The 17,841-nt window shown below is 43.5% G+C and overlaps 1 pseudogene; it reads right to left on the bottom strand.

Moving 5' to 3' along the window:
- The window catches only part of LOC134957823 (dimethylaniline monooxygenase [N-oxide-forming] 2-like), a 65,474-nt pseudogene that overhangs the window by 37,118 nt on the left and 10,515 nt on the right, over positions 1–17,841 (bottom strand).

The raw sequence follows: 17,841 nt of genomic DNA, 5'->3' as shown, positions 1-17,841 counted from the left end.
GATTTTTTTGGTATTTTCACCTGGCATGTCAACGGCCATATTCCTCCCACGGACAACAGGTGTCTCCCCGGGTGCCTGACTTAAACAAACCACTTCACCATCAGAATCCTCCTGGTCAATTTCCTCCCCAGCGCCAGCAACACCCATATCCTCCTCATCCTGGTGTACTTCAACACTGACATCTTCAATCTGACTATCAGGAACTGGACTGCGGGTGCTCCTTCCAGCACTTGCAGGGGGCGTGCAAATGGTGGAAGGCGCATGCTCTTCACGTCCAGTGTTGGGAAGGTCAGGCATCGCAACCGACACAATTGGACTCTCCTTGTGGATTTGGGATTTCAAAGAACGCACAGTTCTTTGCGGTGCTTTTGCCAGCTTGAGTCTTTTCAGTTTTCTAGCGAGAGGCTGAGTGCTTCCATCCTCATGTGAAGCTGAACCACTAGGCATGAACATAGGCCAGGGCCTCAGCCGTTCCTTGCCACTCCGTGTGGTAAATGGCATATTGGCAAGTTTACGCTTCTCCTCCGACAATTTTATTTTAGGTTTTGGAGTCCTTTTTTTTCTGATATTTGGTGTTTTGGATTTGACATGCTCTGTACTATGACATTGGGCATCGGCCTTGGCAGACGACGTTGCTGGCATTTCATCGTCTCGGCCATGACTAGTGGCAGCAGCTTCAGCACGAGGTGGAAGTGGATCTTGATCTTTCCCTAATTTTGGAACCTCAACTTTTTTGTTCTCCATATTTTATAGGCAGAACTAAAAGGCACCTCAGGTAAACAATGGAGATGGATGGATTGGATACTAGTATACAATTATGGACGGACTGCCACGGTTAGGTGGTATAAAAAAACCACGGTTAGGTGGTATATAATACAATTATGGATGGACGGACTGCCTGCCGAGTGCCGACACAGAGGTAGCCACAGCCGTGAACTACCGCACTGTACACTGGTTGATAAAGAGATAGTAGTATACTCGTAACAACTAGTATGACGACGGTATAAAGAATGAAAAAAAAAACACGGTTAGGTGGTATATATTATAATACAATTATGGATGGACGGACTGCCTGCCGAGTGCCGACACAGAGGTAGCCACAGCCGTGAACTACCGCACTGTACACTGGTTGATAAAGAGATAGTAGTATACTCGTAACAACTAGTATGACGACGGTATAAAGAATGAAAAAAAAACCACGGTTAGGTGGTATATATTATAATACAATTATGGATGGACGGACTGCCTGCCGAGTGCCGACACAGAGGTAGCCACAGCCGTGAACTACCGCACTGTACACTGGTTGATAAAGAGATAGTAGTATACTCGTAACAACTAGTATGACGACGGTATAAAGAATGAAAAAAAAACCACGGTTAGGTGGTATATATTATAATACAATTATGGATGGACGGACTGCCTGCCGAGTGCCGACACAGAGGTAGCCACAGCCGTGAACTACCGCACTGTACACTGGTTGATAAAGAGATAGTAGTATACTCGTAACAACTAGTATGACGACGGTATAAAGAATGAAAAAAAAACCACGGTTAGGTGGTATATAATACAATTATGGTTGGACGGACTGCCTGCCGAGTGCCGACACAGAGGTAGCCACAGCCGTGAACTACCGCACTGTACACTGGTTGATAAAGAGATAGTAGTATACTCGTAACAACTAGTATGACGACGGTATAAAGAATGAAAAAAAAACCACGGTTAGGTGGTATATATTATAATACAATTATGGATGGACGGACTGCCTGCCGAGTGCCGACACAGAGGTAGCCACAGCCGTGAACTACCGCACTGTACTGTGTCTGCTGCTAATATAGACTGGTTGATAAAGAGATAGTATACAATACTACTAATATACTGGTGGTCAGGCACTGGTCACCACTAGTCACACTGGCAGTGGCACTCCTGCAGCAAAAGTGTGCACTGTTTAATTTTAATATAATATTATTTATCATGTACTCCTGGCTCCTGCTATAACAACCTGCAGTGCTCCCCAGTCTCCCCCACAATTATAAGCTTTATATACAATACATTGATGTGCAGCACACTGGGCTGAGCAGTGCACACAGACTGAGTCACTGTGTGACTGTGTATCGTTTTTTTCAGGCAGAGAACGGATATATTAAATAAAACAAACAACTGCACTGTCTCTGGTGGTCACTGGTCACTGTGGTCGTCAGTCACTAAACTCTGTCTGCACTCTCTTCTAATCTACAGTATCACAGCAATCTCTCTCTCTCTCTCTCTCTTCTAAATCTAATCTAAATGGAGAGGACGCCAGCCACGTCCTCTCCTTATCAATCTCAATGCACGTGTGAAAATGGCGGCGACGCGCGGCTCCTTATATAGAATCCGAGTCTCGCGAGAATCCGACAGCGTCATGATGACGTTCGGGCGCGCTCGGGTTAACCGAGCAAGGCGGGAAGATCCGAGTCGCTCGGACCCGTGAAAAAAAAAGTGAAGTTCGTGCGGGTTCGGATTCAAAGAAACCGAACCCGCTCATCTCTAGTAATAACACTGCAACTCCTGCCAGAAATAGTCTCTCATAAGTATTATAAAGGCTTGTTCAGTTGAATAGTTGCATCCTTGCATAAATAATGCTCCAATTCCAATATATTAAAGGATTAGTTGCATATAAACTTGAATGACTTAAATATTCACTCCTCCTGCTCATGAGTATATTCTATTTCATTACCTCGGTGTATATAAATATATACTATTATAATATCCATTTTATTAAATGACAGGAGGTACCACTCTATTTAACAGACTGTTATGTCCAGCACTTCCTTTGTTCTTATAACTATTGTAGTGCAGGCTATAAATAATAATTACACTTGCAGGTTATTAGTGTAATTAAGCAGAGGCTCATTAATGCCACAAGTTCTTGAGTCCCCAAATTATTTCAGTCTCTTTTAATATACTTCAGAAACTCCAAATAGCAAGGAAGTCACAAGCCTTTATAGTCTCTCACTTTTAGAAGGAATAAAGTCTATTGCCAGTCATATGTACTTTAACTGCTTACATCCTTATTATTATACCCCTTACTGTATGTATATTTTCAGTTCTCAGTCCTTTAAAGGGTTAACGTTAGTGTGCAATAAGGATTTCCTCTGGACTAATACAGTCTAAACATACAGTATGCGTGAAGCTAAATGTCTCTCATCTCAGTGGGGCAGCCTCTAACACTTAATATGTGCAGGGGTTAATAGTTCACTTACACCTCCACGATCATTGGCGTATCAGCGGTGCTGTCACTTTCTTCCCCGACTCTCTTATTGGCTCAGCTTGCAAGCGCCACTTCCCTTTGTCTGGAGTCTCAGCAATGGAATGGCCCCTTTACTGAACTGTGAGGGTATAAGGGGCCACCTCCTTTCCTCCTTTCTTGTTGCACTGCTGCCAGGGGTGAGAGATGCCGGAGCTCCCTCTATGTTGCCGCCGCCTTCTGACTCCTGCTACCCGCAGTTATGTTTACAGCCGTCTGCGGGAGCAAGGGTGCTACGGCAGCCGCACTCTGGAGCGGAACAGCAGCCTAGGGATCCGAGGACAGGCAGGCAACCTTAGCGCTTCTCCTGCCTCCTGCCTCGTAATCCCAGCCGCTCCGTCTCCCAGCACCCAGAGACTTCCTTGACTGGCTGCGCTACCCCAGGAGCTCTCCGGCTGCTGCTGTAATGTTTACAGCGTTACAGCTCTTAGCAGCGCCGGAGAGAACTAGGTGCCAACACTGCAAGATGGATCAGCATACTGCTGTCGGGCGGCTGAGAGCGTCTTTTATACGCTCTCTTACCGGCCGCGCGGGTCCCCCTTTGCACAAGGCTCTACTCTCTATACCGGCGCGCGGTCTCCCTTCTACACACGGCTCCCCTAAGTTACCGGCGCGCGGTCCCTCATTGCACACGGCCTCCCTACATTACCAGCACGCGGCTATTTCTCTATTTCTGCACCACAACAAATATACATATACTATTTTCATTACAATTCATACATATACATAAATATACAAATGAATAATTAATATTTATAAAAGATATAAAACATATTCATGTTACAGTATGAACAGGAAGGGACATACACAGGCAAATGGAAGGATAGAGCACAACCATATGGGGGCATAGACGGACAAGTGGACGGACAGGAGGGGGCATAGACAGATGTATGAGAGGGGTCATAGACAGACATATGAAAGGGGTCATAGATGGACAGACATGGCCATACCCTCTAACTATACAAGGTGAGGCAGCTGTTATGGGACTTGGAGGCTTGAGAGGGTCCCGAAGGCAATCCCATTGCACCCTCTAAAATGTATTATTATTATTTTATTATTTTTGTATTTTTACTTTCTGCTGCCATGGCGGGTTTGGGGCCCAGCAGTGTACTTATTGGTAGGGTGGACGGAGGCAAATCCACTTTTTCTAGTGAAACTGTAAGCGTGGCTGTGATTGCAGTAGTGGTGCCAGCGGTGTGTGACTAGCGGAAATGTCACTGTATAAACGAAATCAGTGTGCGTTCATTGGCCATGCTGTCCCGCCGCCACAACCTCAGGCAAAGCCACTCTTTTGGATTCTGTAGAACAAGTGGCTCCACCTTCTTATTAGTAAGTAGACTGCTGGGCCCCAAACCCGATGCGGCAAAAAAAAAAAATGAAGACAAAATATTTTTTAGAGGGTGCAGTGGGATTGCGTTTGCCCCCCCGCACAAGCCAACAGACCCCATAGCAGCTGTATCTCCTGCTACCTCTATAGTTACACCATTGTGTACAGTAGAGATCTAAGAAAGTACTATCATTTCTAAATATTGTATAATGGTTTTTGCTATTTTCTAGCTACTTTTATAGCAAACCTATATAGAAAAAAGAATTGACCAAGCGCTTTCCCACATTAATTTCTGTGCAGCCTGTAATATAGGGCTATTCTCCCGATTAGTTTGGACAAAAATGGAAAAAGAAAACTGGTATTACAGTGCACAGGAATTGGAAACAAGTAATTTATTAAAACACATATAAATCAATGAATCTCAGCTACCGGCCGGTTTTCAGAGATTTGCAACAGACCCATTCATAAAAACATATACAATGTATCAAAATTTCTCCCAGCTTGGAAACCGTTTCTAATGGGTCCACTTAACTCATTGGAGTAAAATGCAGACAATATGTCAATTTAGTATCAAGTTAGTACAGTTGATGAGGATTCTGTGCTGTTCCTATATGCAGGCAAAAGTCTATTAAAATTAATTTGCAAATCCTCTAGATAAGTAGAATCCGCTGTATAAAAAACATAAACTATCTGTTTTGTCTGGCCAGATGGTTAAAAAAAGGTGTTCTCACCACTCTCCACACTATCCTGCTGCAAATTGTCATCCTGCTGCTACTGGGGCTTATATCTTTTAATGCACAGTCATCTCAGGGGGACTGTCAGTGGAAAAATTACAGTGTACCGATGCTGAGCATTGATCAGATGATGAAGCCCCTGATGCCGGAAGGAGACAGGGAAATGCATTAAGACTGTACTTACTGGATCTCGAAATACCCACACCGGTGATATCCACACAGCAATCCTCCACTGGGTGAAATGATGATGATGATGAGAGGCAACGCAGGGAGGAGATTATGGTGTGGCTAAGAGATGCAAGGGTGATGTAAAGCTCATACGTTTTGGCTGAGATACGCCAGGGGGAGGCTCATAATAATGTGAATATGGCTCATACTGTGTGGCGTAATGTGAATTTCCACTCATACCATGTGATGTAATGCAAAATTTGACTCATACTGTGTGGCGTAATGTGAATTTTGGCTCATACCATGTGGCGTAATGTGAATTTTGACTCATACTGTGTGGCATAATGTGAATTTTGGCTCATACCATGTGGCCTAATGTGAATTTTAGCTCATACTGTGTGGCATAATGTGAATTTTGGCTTATACCATGTGGCGTAATGTAAACTTTGGCTCATATTGTGTGGCATAATATGAACTTTGGCTCATACCATGTTGCGTAATGTGAAATTTGGCTAATATTGTGTGGTGTAATGTGAATTTTGTCTCATACCATATGGCGTAATGTGAATCTTTGCTCATACCATGCGGCATAATGTGAATTTTGGCTCATACCATGCGGCGTAATGTGAATTTTGGCTCATACCATGTGGCATAATGTGAATTTTGTCTCATATTGTGTGGCATAATGTGAAATTTGGCTCATATTGTGTTGCATAATGTGAATTTCCACTCATACCATGCAATGTAATGCAAATTTTGACTCATACTGTTTGGCGTAATGTGAATTTTGGCTCATACCATGTGGCGTAATGTGAATTTTGACTCATACCTTATGGCATAATGTGAATTTTGGCTCATACCATGTGGCATAATGTGAATTTTTGCTTATACCGTGTGGGGTAATGTGAAATTTGGCTCATATTGTGTGGTGTAATGTAAAATTTGGCTCATATTGTGTGGCATAATGTGAATTTTGGCTCATACCGTGTGGCGTAATGTGAAATTTGGCTAACATTGTGTGGTGTAATGTGAATTTTGTCTCATACCATGTGGCATGATGTGAACTTTGGCTCATACCATGCAGCATAATGTGAATTTTGGCTCATACTGTGTGGCGTAATGTGAGTTTTGGCTCATACTGTGTGGCGTAATGTGAATTTTGGCTCATATTGTGTGGCATAATGTGAAATTTGGCTCATATTGTATTGTGCAATGTGAATTTTGTCTCATACAGTGTGGCGAATGTGAATTTTGGCTCATACCGTGCGGCGCAATGTGAATTTTGGCTCATACTGTGCAGCAGACTGTAAATTTTGTCTCATACCGTGTGGCATAATGTGAATTTTAGCTCATACTATATGGCATAATGTGAATTTTGGCTCATACCATGTGGCATAATGTGAATTTTGGCTTATGCCATGTGGTGTAATGTGAAATTTGGCTCATATTGTGTGGTGTAATGTAAAATTTGGCTCATATTGTGGGGTGTAATGTGAATTTTGACTCATACCGTGTGGCGTAATGTGAAATTTGGCTAATATTGTGTGGTGTAATTTGAATTTTGGCTCATACCACGTGGCGTAATGTGAATTTTGCCTCATACCATGCAGCATAATGTGAATTTTGGCTCATACCATGCGGCGTAATGTAAATTTTGGCTCATTCCGTGTGGCGTAATGTGAATTTTGTCTCATGCTGTGTGGTGTAATGTGAATTTTGTCTCATATTGTGTGGCATAATGTGAAATTTGGCTCATATTGTGTTGCATAATGTGAATTTCCACTCATACCATGCAATGTAATGCAAATTTTGACTCATACTGTGTGGCGTAATGTGAATTTTGGCTCATACCATGTGGCGTAATGTGAATTTTGACTCATACGTTATGGCATAATGTGAATTTTGGCTCATACCATGTGGCATAATGTGAAATTTGGCTTATACCATGTGGTGTAATGTGAAATTTGGCTCATATTGTGTGGTGTAATGTAAAATTTGGCTCATATTGTGGGGTGTAATGTGAATTTTGACTCCTACCGTGTGGCGTAATGTGAAATTTGGCTAATATTGTGTGGTGTAATTTGAATTTTGGCTCATACCATGCAGCATAATGTGAATTTTGGCTCAAACCATGCGGCATAATGTGAATTTTGGCTCATACCGTGTGGCATAATGTGAATTTTGGCTCATATTGTGTGGCATAATGTGAAATTTGGCTCATATTGTGTTGCGTAATATTAATTTTGCCTCATACAGTGTGGCATAATGTGAATTTTGGCTCATGCTGTGTGGTGTAATGTGAATTTTGGCTCATACTGGGCAGCGGATTGTAAATTTTGTCTCACACCATGTGGCGTAATGTGCACCTAGACCCACCACTCTCTAGTTCTGCCACTGGGTCAGGGATAGGTTGGGGAAGAGTAAGCAGCAATAGGGTGCAGCAACAGCTAGGTCTCAGGGTTATGCCATAGCGGACAGTCAGTACCGGCCAGTGGTCGCACCCTTATGTTTTATTTCTTTGGGGTGTATTATATCTACTTGTATTATTAGGAACTACGGAGAAATTCGATTAAGCCATGTGATTTTACTGCATGTAAAATAGTGCTAGACATATCCAAAAGGCAGTGCACCCCATAATAAAATAAGCTGTGCACACCTATGATGCCAGGCAAGTGGTTAATTAACCGTCTGTCCAGACAAAACAGATAGTTTATGTTTTTTATACAGTTGATTCTACTTATCTAGAGGATTTGCAAATTCATTTTAATGTTCTTTGGCCAGCATGTAGGAATAGCACAGAATTCTCATCAACTGTACTAACTTGATACTAAATTGACACATTGGGGTAAATTTACTAAGATTCGTGTTATCCCGTTTGAGGTCAAAGTTCAATCACGAATGACATCGAAAGTGTAAATATGCAACTTTTTTAATTGATTACGACTAATTTACTAAGCTGCCGTATTCTGCATTTTCAGGTTTTCCGATGTCGATGTCATTCGTTTTTTTAGGCAGTGTTTTACGTGAGTGACTTGTAAAACACTGCCGACTTTAATACAATGAATCTCGGCCGGATCTGAGAGATCCGTGCTGGGCTTCATTGTGCACTTTGTTTAAAAAAAAAATAAAGTTTAAATGTTTTTAAAAAATTGCGTGGGGTCCCCCCTCCTAAGGCAAACCAGCCTCGGGCTCTTTGAGCCGATCCTGGTTGCAGAAATATGGGAAAAAAATGGACAGGGGTTCCCCCATATTTAAGCAACCAGCATCGGGCTCTGCGCCTGGTCCTGGTTCCAAAAATACGGGGGACAAAAAGCGTAGGGGTCCCCCGTATTTTTAAAACCAGCACCGGGCTCCACTAGCTGGACAGATAATGCCACAGCCGGGGGTCACTTTTATACAGTGCCTTGCGGCCGTGGCATCAAATATCCAACTAGTCACCCCTGGCCGGGGTACCCTGGGGGAGTGGGGACCCCTTCAATCAAGGGGTCCCCCCCCCAGCCACCCAAGGGCCAGGGGTGAAGCCCGAGGCTGTCCCCCCAATCCAATGGGCTGCGGATGGGGGGCTGATAGCCTTTGTTGATAGTTATGAATATTGTTTTTAGTAGCAGTACTACAAGACCCAGCAAGCCTCCCCCGCAAGCTGGTACTTGGAGAACCACAAGTACCAGCATGCGGCAGAAAAACTTGGCCGCTGGTACCTGTAGAACTACTACTAAAAAAATACCCCAAAAATGACAAGACACACACACCTTGAAAGTAAAGTTTTAATACATCCATCCATCCACACAAACATATACACATACTTACCTTATGTTCACACGCAGGTCGGTCCTCTTGTCCAGTAGAATCCATGGGGTACCTGTTGAAAAAATTATACTCACAAAATCCAGTGTAGATCGGTCCTCTTCAAATCCATTTGTAATCCACGTATTTGAGAAAATAAAAAAACGGAGTCCCGACCACGAACTGAAAGGGGCCCCATGTTTTCACATGGGACCCCTTTCCCTGAATGCCAGAAACCCACTCTGACTTCTGTCTAAGTGGGTTTCTTCAGCCAATCAGGGAGCGCCACGTTGTAGCACCCTCCTGATCGGCTGTGTGCTCCTGTACTGACTGACAGGCGGCACACGGCAGTGTTACAATGTAGCGCCTATGCGCTACATTGTAACCAATGGTGGGAACTTTCTGCTCAGCGGTGAGGTCACTTTCGGTCAACCGCTGAGCAGAAAGTTCCCACCATTGGTTACAATGGAGCGCATAGGCGCTACATTGTAACACTGCCGTGTGCTGCCTGTCAGTCAGTACAGGAGCACACAGCCGATCAGGAGGGTGCTACAACGTGGCGCTCCCTGATTGGCTGAAGAAACCCACTTAGACAGAAGTCAGAGTGGGTTTCTGGCATTCGGGGAAAGGGGTCCCATGTGAAAACATGGGGCCCCTTTCAGTTCGTGGTCGGGACTCCGTTTTTTTATTTTCTCAAGTACGTGGATTACAAATGGATTTGAAGAGGACCGATCTACACTGGATTTTGTGAGTATAATTTTTTCAACAGGTACCCCATGGATTCTACTGGACAAGAGGACCGACCTGCGTGTGAACATAAGGTAAGTATGTGTATATGTTTGTGTGGATGGATGGATGTATTAAAACTTTACTTTCAAGGTGTGTGTGTCTTGTCATTTTTGGGGTATTTTTTTAGTAGTAGTTCTACAGGTACCAGCGGCCAAGTTTTTCTGCCGCATGCTGGTACTTGTGGTTCTCCAAGTACCAGCTTGCGGGGGAGGCTTGCTGGGACTTGTAGTACTGCTACTAAAAACAATATTCATAACTATCAACAAAGGCTATCAGCCCCCCATCCGCAGCCCATTGGATGGGGGGGGACAGCCTCGGGCTTCACCCCTGGCCCTTGGGTGGCTGGGGGGGGACCCCTTGATTGAAGGGGTCCCCACTCCCCCAGGGTACCCCGGCCAGGGGTGACTAGTTGGATATTTGATGCCATGGCTGCAAGGCACTGTATAAAAGTGACCCCCGGCTGTGGCATTATCTGTCCAGCTAGTGGAGCCCGGTGCTGGTTTCAAAAATACGGGGGACCCCTACTCTTTTTGTCCCCGCGTATTTTTGGAACCAGGACCAGGCGCAGAGCCCGATGCTGGTTGCTTAAATATGGGGGAACCCCTGTCCATTTTTTCCCCATATTTCTGCAACCAGGATCGGCTCAAAGAGCCCGAGGCTGGTTTGCCTTAGGAGGGGGGACCCCACGCAATTTTCCCCCCGAAAATTTAGAACATTTCCCCCCCCTTCCCACTGAAAAACATGCACGGATCTCATGGATCCGTGCATGCCTATACAAACACGGGATAAAAAAGCAGGTCTGTTTTTTTTTAGCACTTTTTCACGATTTGTATTTTATCACGGCAGTGTTTGGCTATTGTCGGCAGTGTTTGTGTTTTGCACTTTTTAGTAAATTCCCGATTTCTAGCAAATTGCAGGCGTATTTGACCGATGGTGTATTGATTCGTGATTTTTTCCTAGGACTTCCAAAATATTACGAATGCCCTCATCACTGCCGTGATTATTGCTTAGTAAATTACCGAGATGACACTTTGATGAAAAAACGGCATCTCGGTCAAAATCGGGACCTTAGTAAATATACCCCATTGGGCCTAATTCTGAGTTGATCGCAGCAGCAAATTTGTTAGCAGTTGGGCAAAACCATGTGCACTGCAGGGGGGACAGATATAACATGTGCAGAGAGTTAGATTTGGGTGTGGTGTGTTCAAACTGAAATCTAAATTGCAGTGTAAAAATAAAGCAGTCAGTATTTATGTACAGAAATGAAATAACCCACCCAAGTCTAACTCTCTCTGCAAATGTTATATCTGCTCCCCCCCCCCCTGCAGTGCACATGGTTTTGCCCAATTGCTAACAAACTTGCTGCTGCGATCAACTCAGAATTACCCCCATTGTCTGCATTTTACTCCAATGAGTTAAGTGAACCCATTAGAAACTGTTTCCAAGCTGGGAGACTCACTGCCAGAAAGAAATTTTGATACATTGTATATGTTTTTATGAATGTGTCTGTTGTGAAGCTCTGAAAAGCGTCCGGTAGCTGAGATTCATTGATTTATATGTGTTTCAATTAATTACTTGTTTCCAATTCCTGTGCACTGTAATACCAGTTTTCTTTTTCCATTTTAAAGCAAACATTGTAACTTCCGATCATGATTGAGGATGTTTGATGATGAAGGTGTTGATGGTGGAGATTGCAGGCACTTGGCTCTAACAGAGAGAAGGGAACTAGGTGACGCTGGACTGATTGTTACGTCTTCAGCCAAAGTTTCTGAATTTGGCTAAAACTTTTGAATGCGCTGCAAGTGATGTAACAGGGAGGAGGTTCCTAGATGCTTAAGGTCCCTATTTCTACTTACTCTTGCTTTACAAGTGGTACAGATGGTTTGACAATTGTTGTCCAGATTTGGGTAGAAATAATTCTGCACGTAAGAGGTGGCTTTTTTGTCTTTTTCCCCAATATCTGTATGATTATACAATGTGGCCTGCCCGGCAGTGTCATAGAAAAATAATAGTATAGTACACCAGGGCATAGCACACACAAAAATAATAATTATATATATATATATATATATATATATATATATATGTGTGTGTGTGTATGTGTGTGTGTATGTGTGTGTGTGTGTGTGTGTGTGTGTGTGTGTGTGTGTGTGTGTGTGTGTGTGTGTGTGTATATATATATATATTGAAAACAGTTTATAAAAAACTGAAACGTTGATGTAAACATGGTTTGTGTTGTCTATCCATGAACATCGTGCCCTGAGTGCCGCATCCTGGGTGAAGCTAATAATTCTTTGTTATGCTGGCACCGGGTCAAGCTGCTACAATTATGTGAGTGCCGGTCCTTTGGAAATTGTATAAACATATATTTTTTTTATTATATTTTTAGCTTTTATTTTGTTTACACTGGGGCAAAGCACCCCTAGATTGACAGAGCACCCCTGGATGGACACAGCAGCCCCTTGATGGACAACACAGCACCTCTTTATGTACAACAAAGTATCACTGTGGACACCTACAATGTCACAATAAGTGTATGATTATACACTGTGGTCTGAACTGCAGTGTCACAGAAAAAATAATAGTAGAGTACACTGGGGTCTAGCGCGAAAATAAATATATATATATATATATATATATATATATATATATATATATAAAATTTGAATTATATGTATTTTTTTTACACCGTTGCAGAGCACTCCTAGGTTGACAGAGCACCCCTGGATGGACACAGCAGCCCCTGTATGGACAGAAACAGCATGGACAGAGCACCTTTGGTCAGATGCAGCAGTCCCAGCCCCTTGCTGGACAACACAGCAGCACACTTCATTGGACACTGTAGCCCCAGCCCCTTGATGGACGACACAGCAGCACCCCTTGTCAGTCACAGCAGCCACAGCCCCTTGATGGACAACACAGCAGCACACCTGGTTGGACACAGCAGCACCAGCATCTTGATGGACAGCAGGGCAGCATCCCTGGATGGACAACACAGCACCCCTAGACACAGCACGGACATATCCGTTCACCAGAGTGAAGATGACACGATCACCAGATGGGACCTTTATAGAATCCAAAACCCACGAGAATCCGACATCGGGAAGATGGCGTTTTGCCTCATTTTGGGAACCGATTCAGACAAGAAAACCTGAGCCGGACTCGGATCCCTGCTCGGAACGCTATGTCCTTGTACACTTCTCCCTTTTATGAAAGACTACTATATATCCTGTAACAACAGCAGCCTGATAGAAATGATAACTTAAGATTGTTATTTTAAAATGTCTGCAGGAAGAATTAATTACTCAGATTTCAAGTTACCCCTCAGGTTCTATGTTGTACAATTCATGGTTAAATCGTTCATTCATGAATCTCTTTGTCATCCATCGAGACACAGCCGGAGGCATCAGGTTATCGATCATATTGCTGAAACGGCGCAGCAATAGCAAATCATATGGCAATCCTCCTTTGCCCAGACGTTGTAAAATCCATACTCCTTTCTTGTTGCTAAGGTATACCTGCAAGATATGTTACATAGGAGAGGTAAGATACAGGGACAAGCAGTAAGTGAGCACTATAAGGTCCTGATTCTGAGTCAGATCTGTGTGTACTGTTGCATATGGCCAGTTTCTGCATATAGCGCATGCACAGATGTGAACGGAGGCATTTTGTGTATGTCTGTGCCTGTCCTATTCAGAGGGTGACAGAACTTGGCCAAAACTATCTCTGTGACATTAGGTGTTTCGGGGTGGCAACAGGGCAGTGGCAGACCCAGCACACGGATCCATCCTGTTTTGTGGGAGTGTCATAGGTGTATATGTAATGTGCTGCGCGATTCTGAATGGTGTATACAGAGCCTGTGTCTGATGGATCTCTTGCACCTAGCATTGGGCTGGTGTAAGTGCCTATAGTAATCATAAGGATGGTTGCTGTGGCTGGCAGAAAATCTATGGGCTGCACAGCTTTCCGCTTAGCCCTATGGATTCCTGCATAAGCATGAAGTAGATTAATCAGGATTCCGCAGCAGTTGACAACTACAGACGGTTTGTATGCGACTTAGAATCCGTCAATAAGTGAGGACCACTATGACCATTTGTCTGGAGAAGGTCATACAGTTTTACCAGAGATAATACTAGATCAACAGAAAAAAGATAGTTTGCAAGTGGAGCATACCGCTATTGATGGTAGGGATTCTATAACAGGTCAGTGGTAAAGGAGAACATATAGCAAGTGGAGCATACCGCTATTGATGGTAGGGATTCTATAACAGGTCAGTGGTAAAGGAGAACATATAGCAAGTGGAGCATACAGATATTGGTAGGGATTCTATAACAGAGGTCTGTGGTAAAGGAGAACATATAGCAAGTGGAGCATACAGATATTGATGGTAGGGATTCTATAACAGAGGTCTGTGGTAAAGGAGTATGTATAACAAGTGGAGCATACAGATATTGATGGTAGGGAATCTATAACAGAGAGGTCAGTGGTAAAGGAGTATGTATAACAAGTGGAGCATACAGATATTGATGGTAGGGGATTTATAACAGAGAGGTCAGTGGTAAAGGAGTATGTATAACAAGTGGAGCATACAGATATTGATGGTAGGGAATCTATAACAGAGAGGTCAGTGGTAAAGGAGTATGTATAACAAGTGGAGCATACAGATATTGATGGTAGGGAATCTATAACAGAGAGGTCAGTGGTAAAGGAGTATGTATAACAAGTGGAGCATACAGATATTGATGGTAGGGAATCTATAACAGAGAGGTCAGTGGTAAAGGAGTATGTATAACAAGTGGAGCATACAGATATTGGTAGGGAATCTATAACAGAGAGGTCTGTGGTAAAGTAGTATGTATAACAAGTGGAGCATACAGATATTGATGGTAGGGAATATATAACAGAGGTCTGTGGTAAAGGAGTATGTATAACAAGTGGAGCATACAGATATTGATGGTAGGGAATATATAACAGAGGTCTGTGGTAAAGGAGTATGTATAACAAGTGGAGCATACAGATATTGATGGTAGGGAATCTATAACAGAGAGGTCAGTGGTAAAGGAGTATGTATAACAAGTGGAGCATACAGATATTGATGGTAGGGAATCTATAACAGAGAGGTCAGTGGTAAAGGAGTATGTATAACAAGTGGAGCATACAGATATTGGTAGGGAATCTATAACAGAGAGGTCTGTGGTAAAGTAGTATGTATAACAAGTGGAGCATACAGATATTGATGGTAGGGAATATATAACAGAGGTCTGTGGTAAAGGAGTATGTATAACAAGTGGAGCATACAGATATTGATGGTAGGGAATATATAACAGAGGTCTGTGGTAAAGGAGTATGTATAACAAGTGGAGCATACAGATATTGATGGTAGGGAATCTATAACAGAGAGGTCTGTGGTAAAGGAGTATGTATAACAAGTGGAGCATACAGATATTGATGGTAGGGAATCTATAACAGAGAGGTCAGTGGTAAAGGAGTATGGCAGTCAGAATACTGACATCGACATCCAGACGCTCAGGATTCCAACATCGAGTTGGTAAGTATACTTACCCCTAATCTCTATCCTCCCTACCCCACCTTTCCTAAAGCCTGACCCTAACCCTCCTACTTCCCTCCCCCTGCAGCCTAAACCTAACCCTCCCCAGAGGCGCCTAACCCCCCTTCCCACAGCCTAAACCTAACCCTCCCTCTCTCATAGCCTAACCCTAACCCTCCCCTGGGATACCTAACCCTACCCCCCATGCCGCTTGACACTAATCCCCCCCCGGCAGCCTATACCTAAACTGCAGCCCCACACCAGCCCACCCCTTCAGTTGCACCCACCAGCAATCTTAAATTAAGCGGAGGTGGACTGGCATGCTACTGTTCACTCAGTCACCACAGTTGATCTGAGCAGCAATACTATAATGACTCTGAGTGCCACTGCTCATAAAAGCAGGCTGCGGGAGTTTGGTACAGGACTCAGGAGAAGTAGGAAACCTTGCTGCTGCAAACCAGTGCCACACCAGCCAGCCCTGTCCCAGTGCCCAATGAGACAGGGCCACTGCCTGTTGTCTGTGCCCTGCTTAATCCTGCTGCTTATCTTTGAGGAAAGGAGTGGAGGCCTGGGTGAGTATTAATTAGTATTATTTATTTTATTCGGGCGATGGGGGGGGCTTGTTGGGTGCAATGGTGGGCCATTGTTATCTGTGTTGTGTTGCTGGAGTGGCGGGCCTGTGCTGGGCCATGAATGTTATTTATTTTATACCTGTGGTGTCTGGGGCCTCAGCTGAGTCCTAACATAAAACCACAGGTATAAAATAATATTCATGGCCCAGCACAGGCCCACAGGAAAAATGAGTTTTATTTTCTACCTGTGGGCCTGTGCTGCATGGCCATGAATAAATAATATTTTAGTTGGCCAACTCAATCCCGGGATCCTGAGAATCCCAGGATTGAGAGGTTTTTCAATCCTGTATCCTGGGATTGAAAAAACGGGCAGGGATTGGCCTTCCCTAGAATTTATAACAGAGAGGTCTGTAGTTAAGGAGTATGGCTATATAGCATATTGGAAATATACAGTATATGATACCACTACCTCCATGCAAACACTCACTAATCTCTGCACTGTATGTCTGAGAGAGAGAGAGAGAGAGAGAGAGAGAGAGAGAGAGAGAGAGAGAGAGAGAGAGAGAGAGAGAGAGAGAGAGAGAGAGAGAGAGAGAGAGAGAGAGAGAGAGAGAGCAGGACGAATGGCAGTTGTACTAGTTGATGGAAGTGAAGGGTGTATTTTTATTTGACAATAAAAATGAAAGGTGAATGATGGGGAAACAGCACTATAGGAAAGGCATTGATATACCGTGGCACCAGCGACGTGCGGTGAGGTCTATTGCTGGTGAGGCACTGGCTAGTATCAGAGCCATATTTACTCCATATACCACTATGTATGTATGTATGTATGTATGTATGTATGTATATAAATTTATATATATATAAGTCCTCATCAGCGGCACACAGGACAAGATCACAGAGACATTGGATGGATGTCAACGTTTCAAACCTTTAATGGTTTTCGTCAGGATACATATTAAAACAAACACAAGTGACTTACCTATATACCCGCCACCATACACGTGTGGGTCCCGCTCACCGGCGCCAGATGCAGCTTCCGGGGTCGGGCGCCCGCCTATGACGTCATCGCACCTCCGTGCGCTTGTTGTCATGGCAATACATACACCACTGTGACAAAATACTGAAATAAAGCATAAGCATACACATAAACAAACTGGGAGATAGATCACTTAATCCAAAGGCTCAAATTTATACAGAGCTACTAGATGGGTTCATCATTAGTTAGTGTAAAGGCTGGAATAACTATATCAACCTATATTTTAATCATGAGATAAATATAATATATGCATTTATCCTATTTTTGGCAGATCAAATTGTGTGATCATTCGTGTATGCCGATCATATACTAGAAAACTAGATTAGATCAAAGCTATATTTGCATGATAAATCATTTGTAACGATCTTATACTACAAGTACATCAGTAGTAAGATAGATTCAATTAGTTAAAGCAAGACAACGGGAGCATCTCATTTAGACCCCTTGGTGCTATTACATCTAGTTTGTTAATCCAAAAGGATTCTTTCCTAAGGAGTAATTTGCCACGGTCACCCCCTCTACGTAGAGGAGGGACATGATCAATCATGCGGTATTTCAAACTAGTCAGGCTATGCTTAGCCTCAACAGAATGCCTCGC

The sequence above is a fragment of the Pseudophryne corroboree genome, chromosome 9 (genome assembly GCF_028390025.1).
Source record: "Pseudophryne corroboree isolate aPseCor3 chromosome 9, aPseCor3.hap2, whole genome shotgun sequence".
NCBI classification, from domain to species: domain Eukaryota; kingdom Metazoa; phylum Chordata; class Amphibia; order Anura; family Myobatrachidae; genus Pseudophryne; species Pseudophryne corroboree.
The sequence above is the reverse complement of the archived record's forward strand: the minus strand, read 5'-3'. Positions and strand labels throughout refer to the sequence as shown.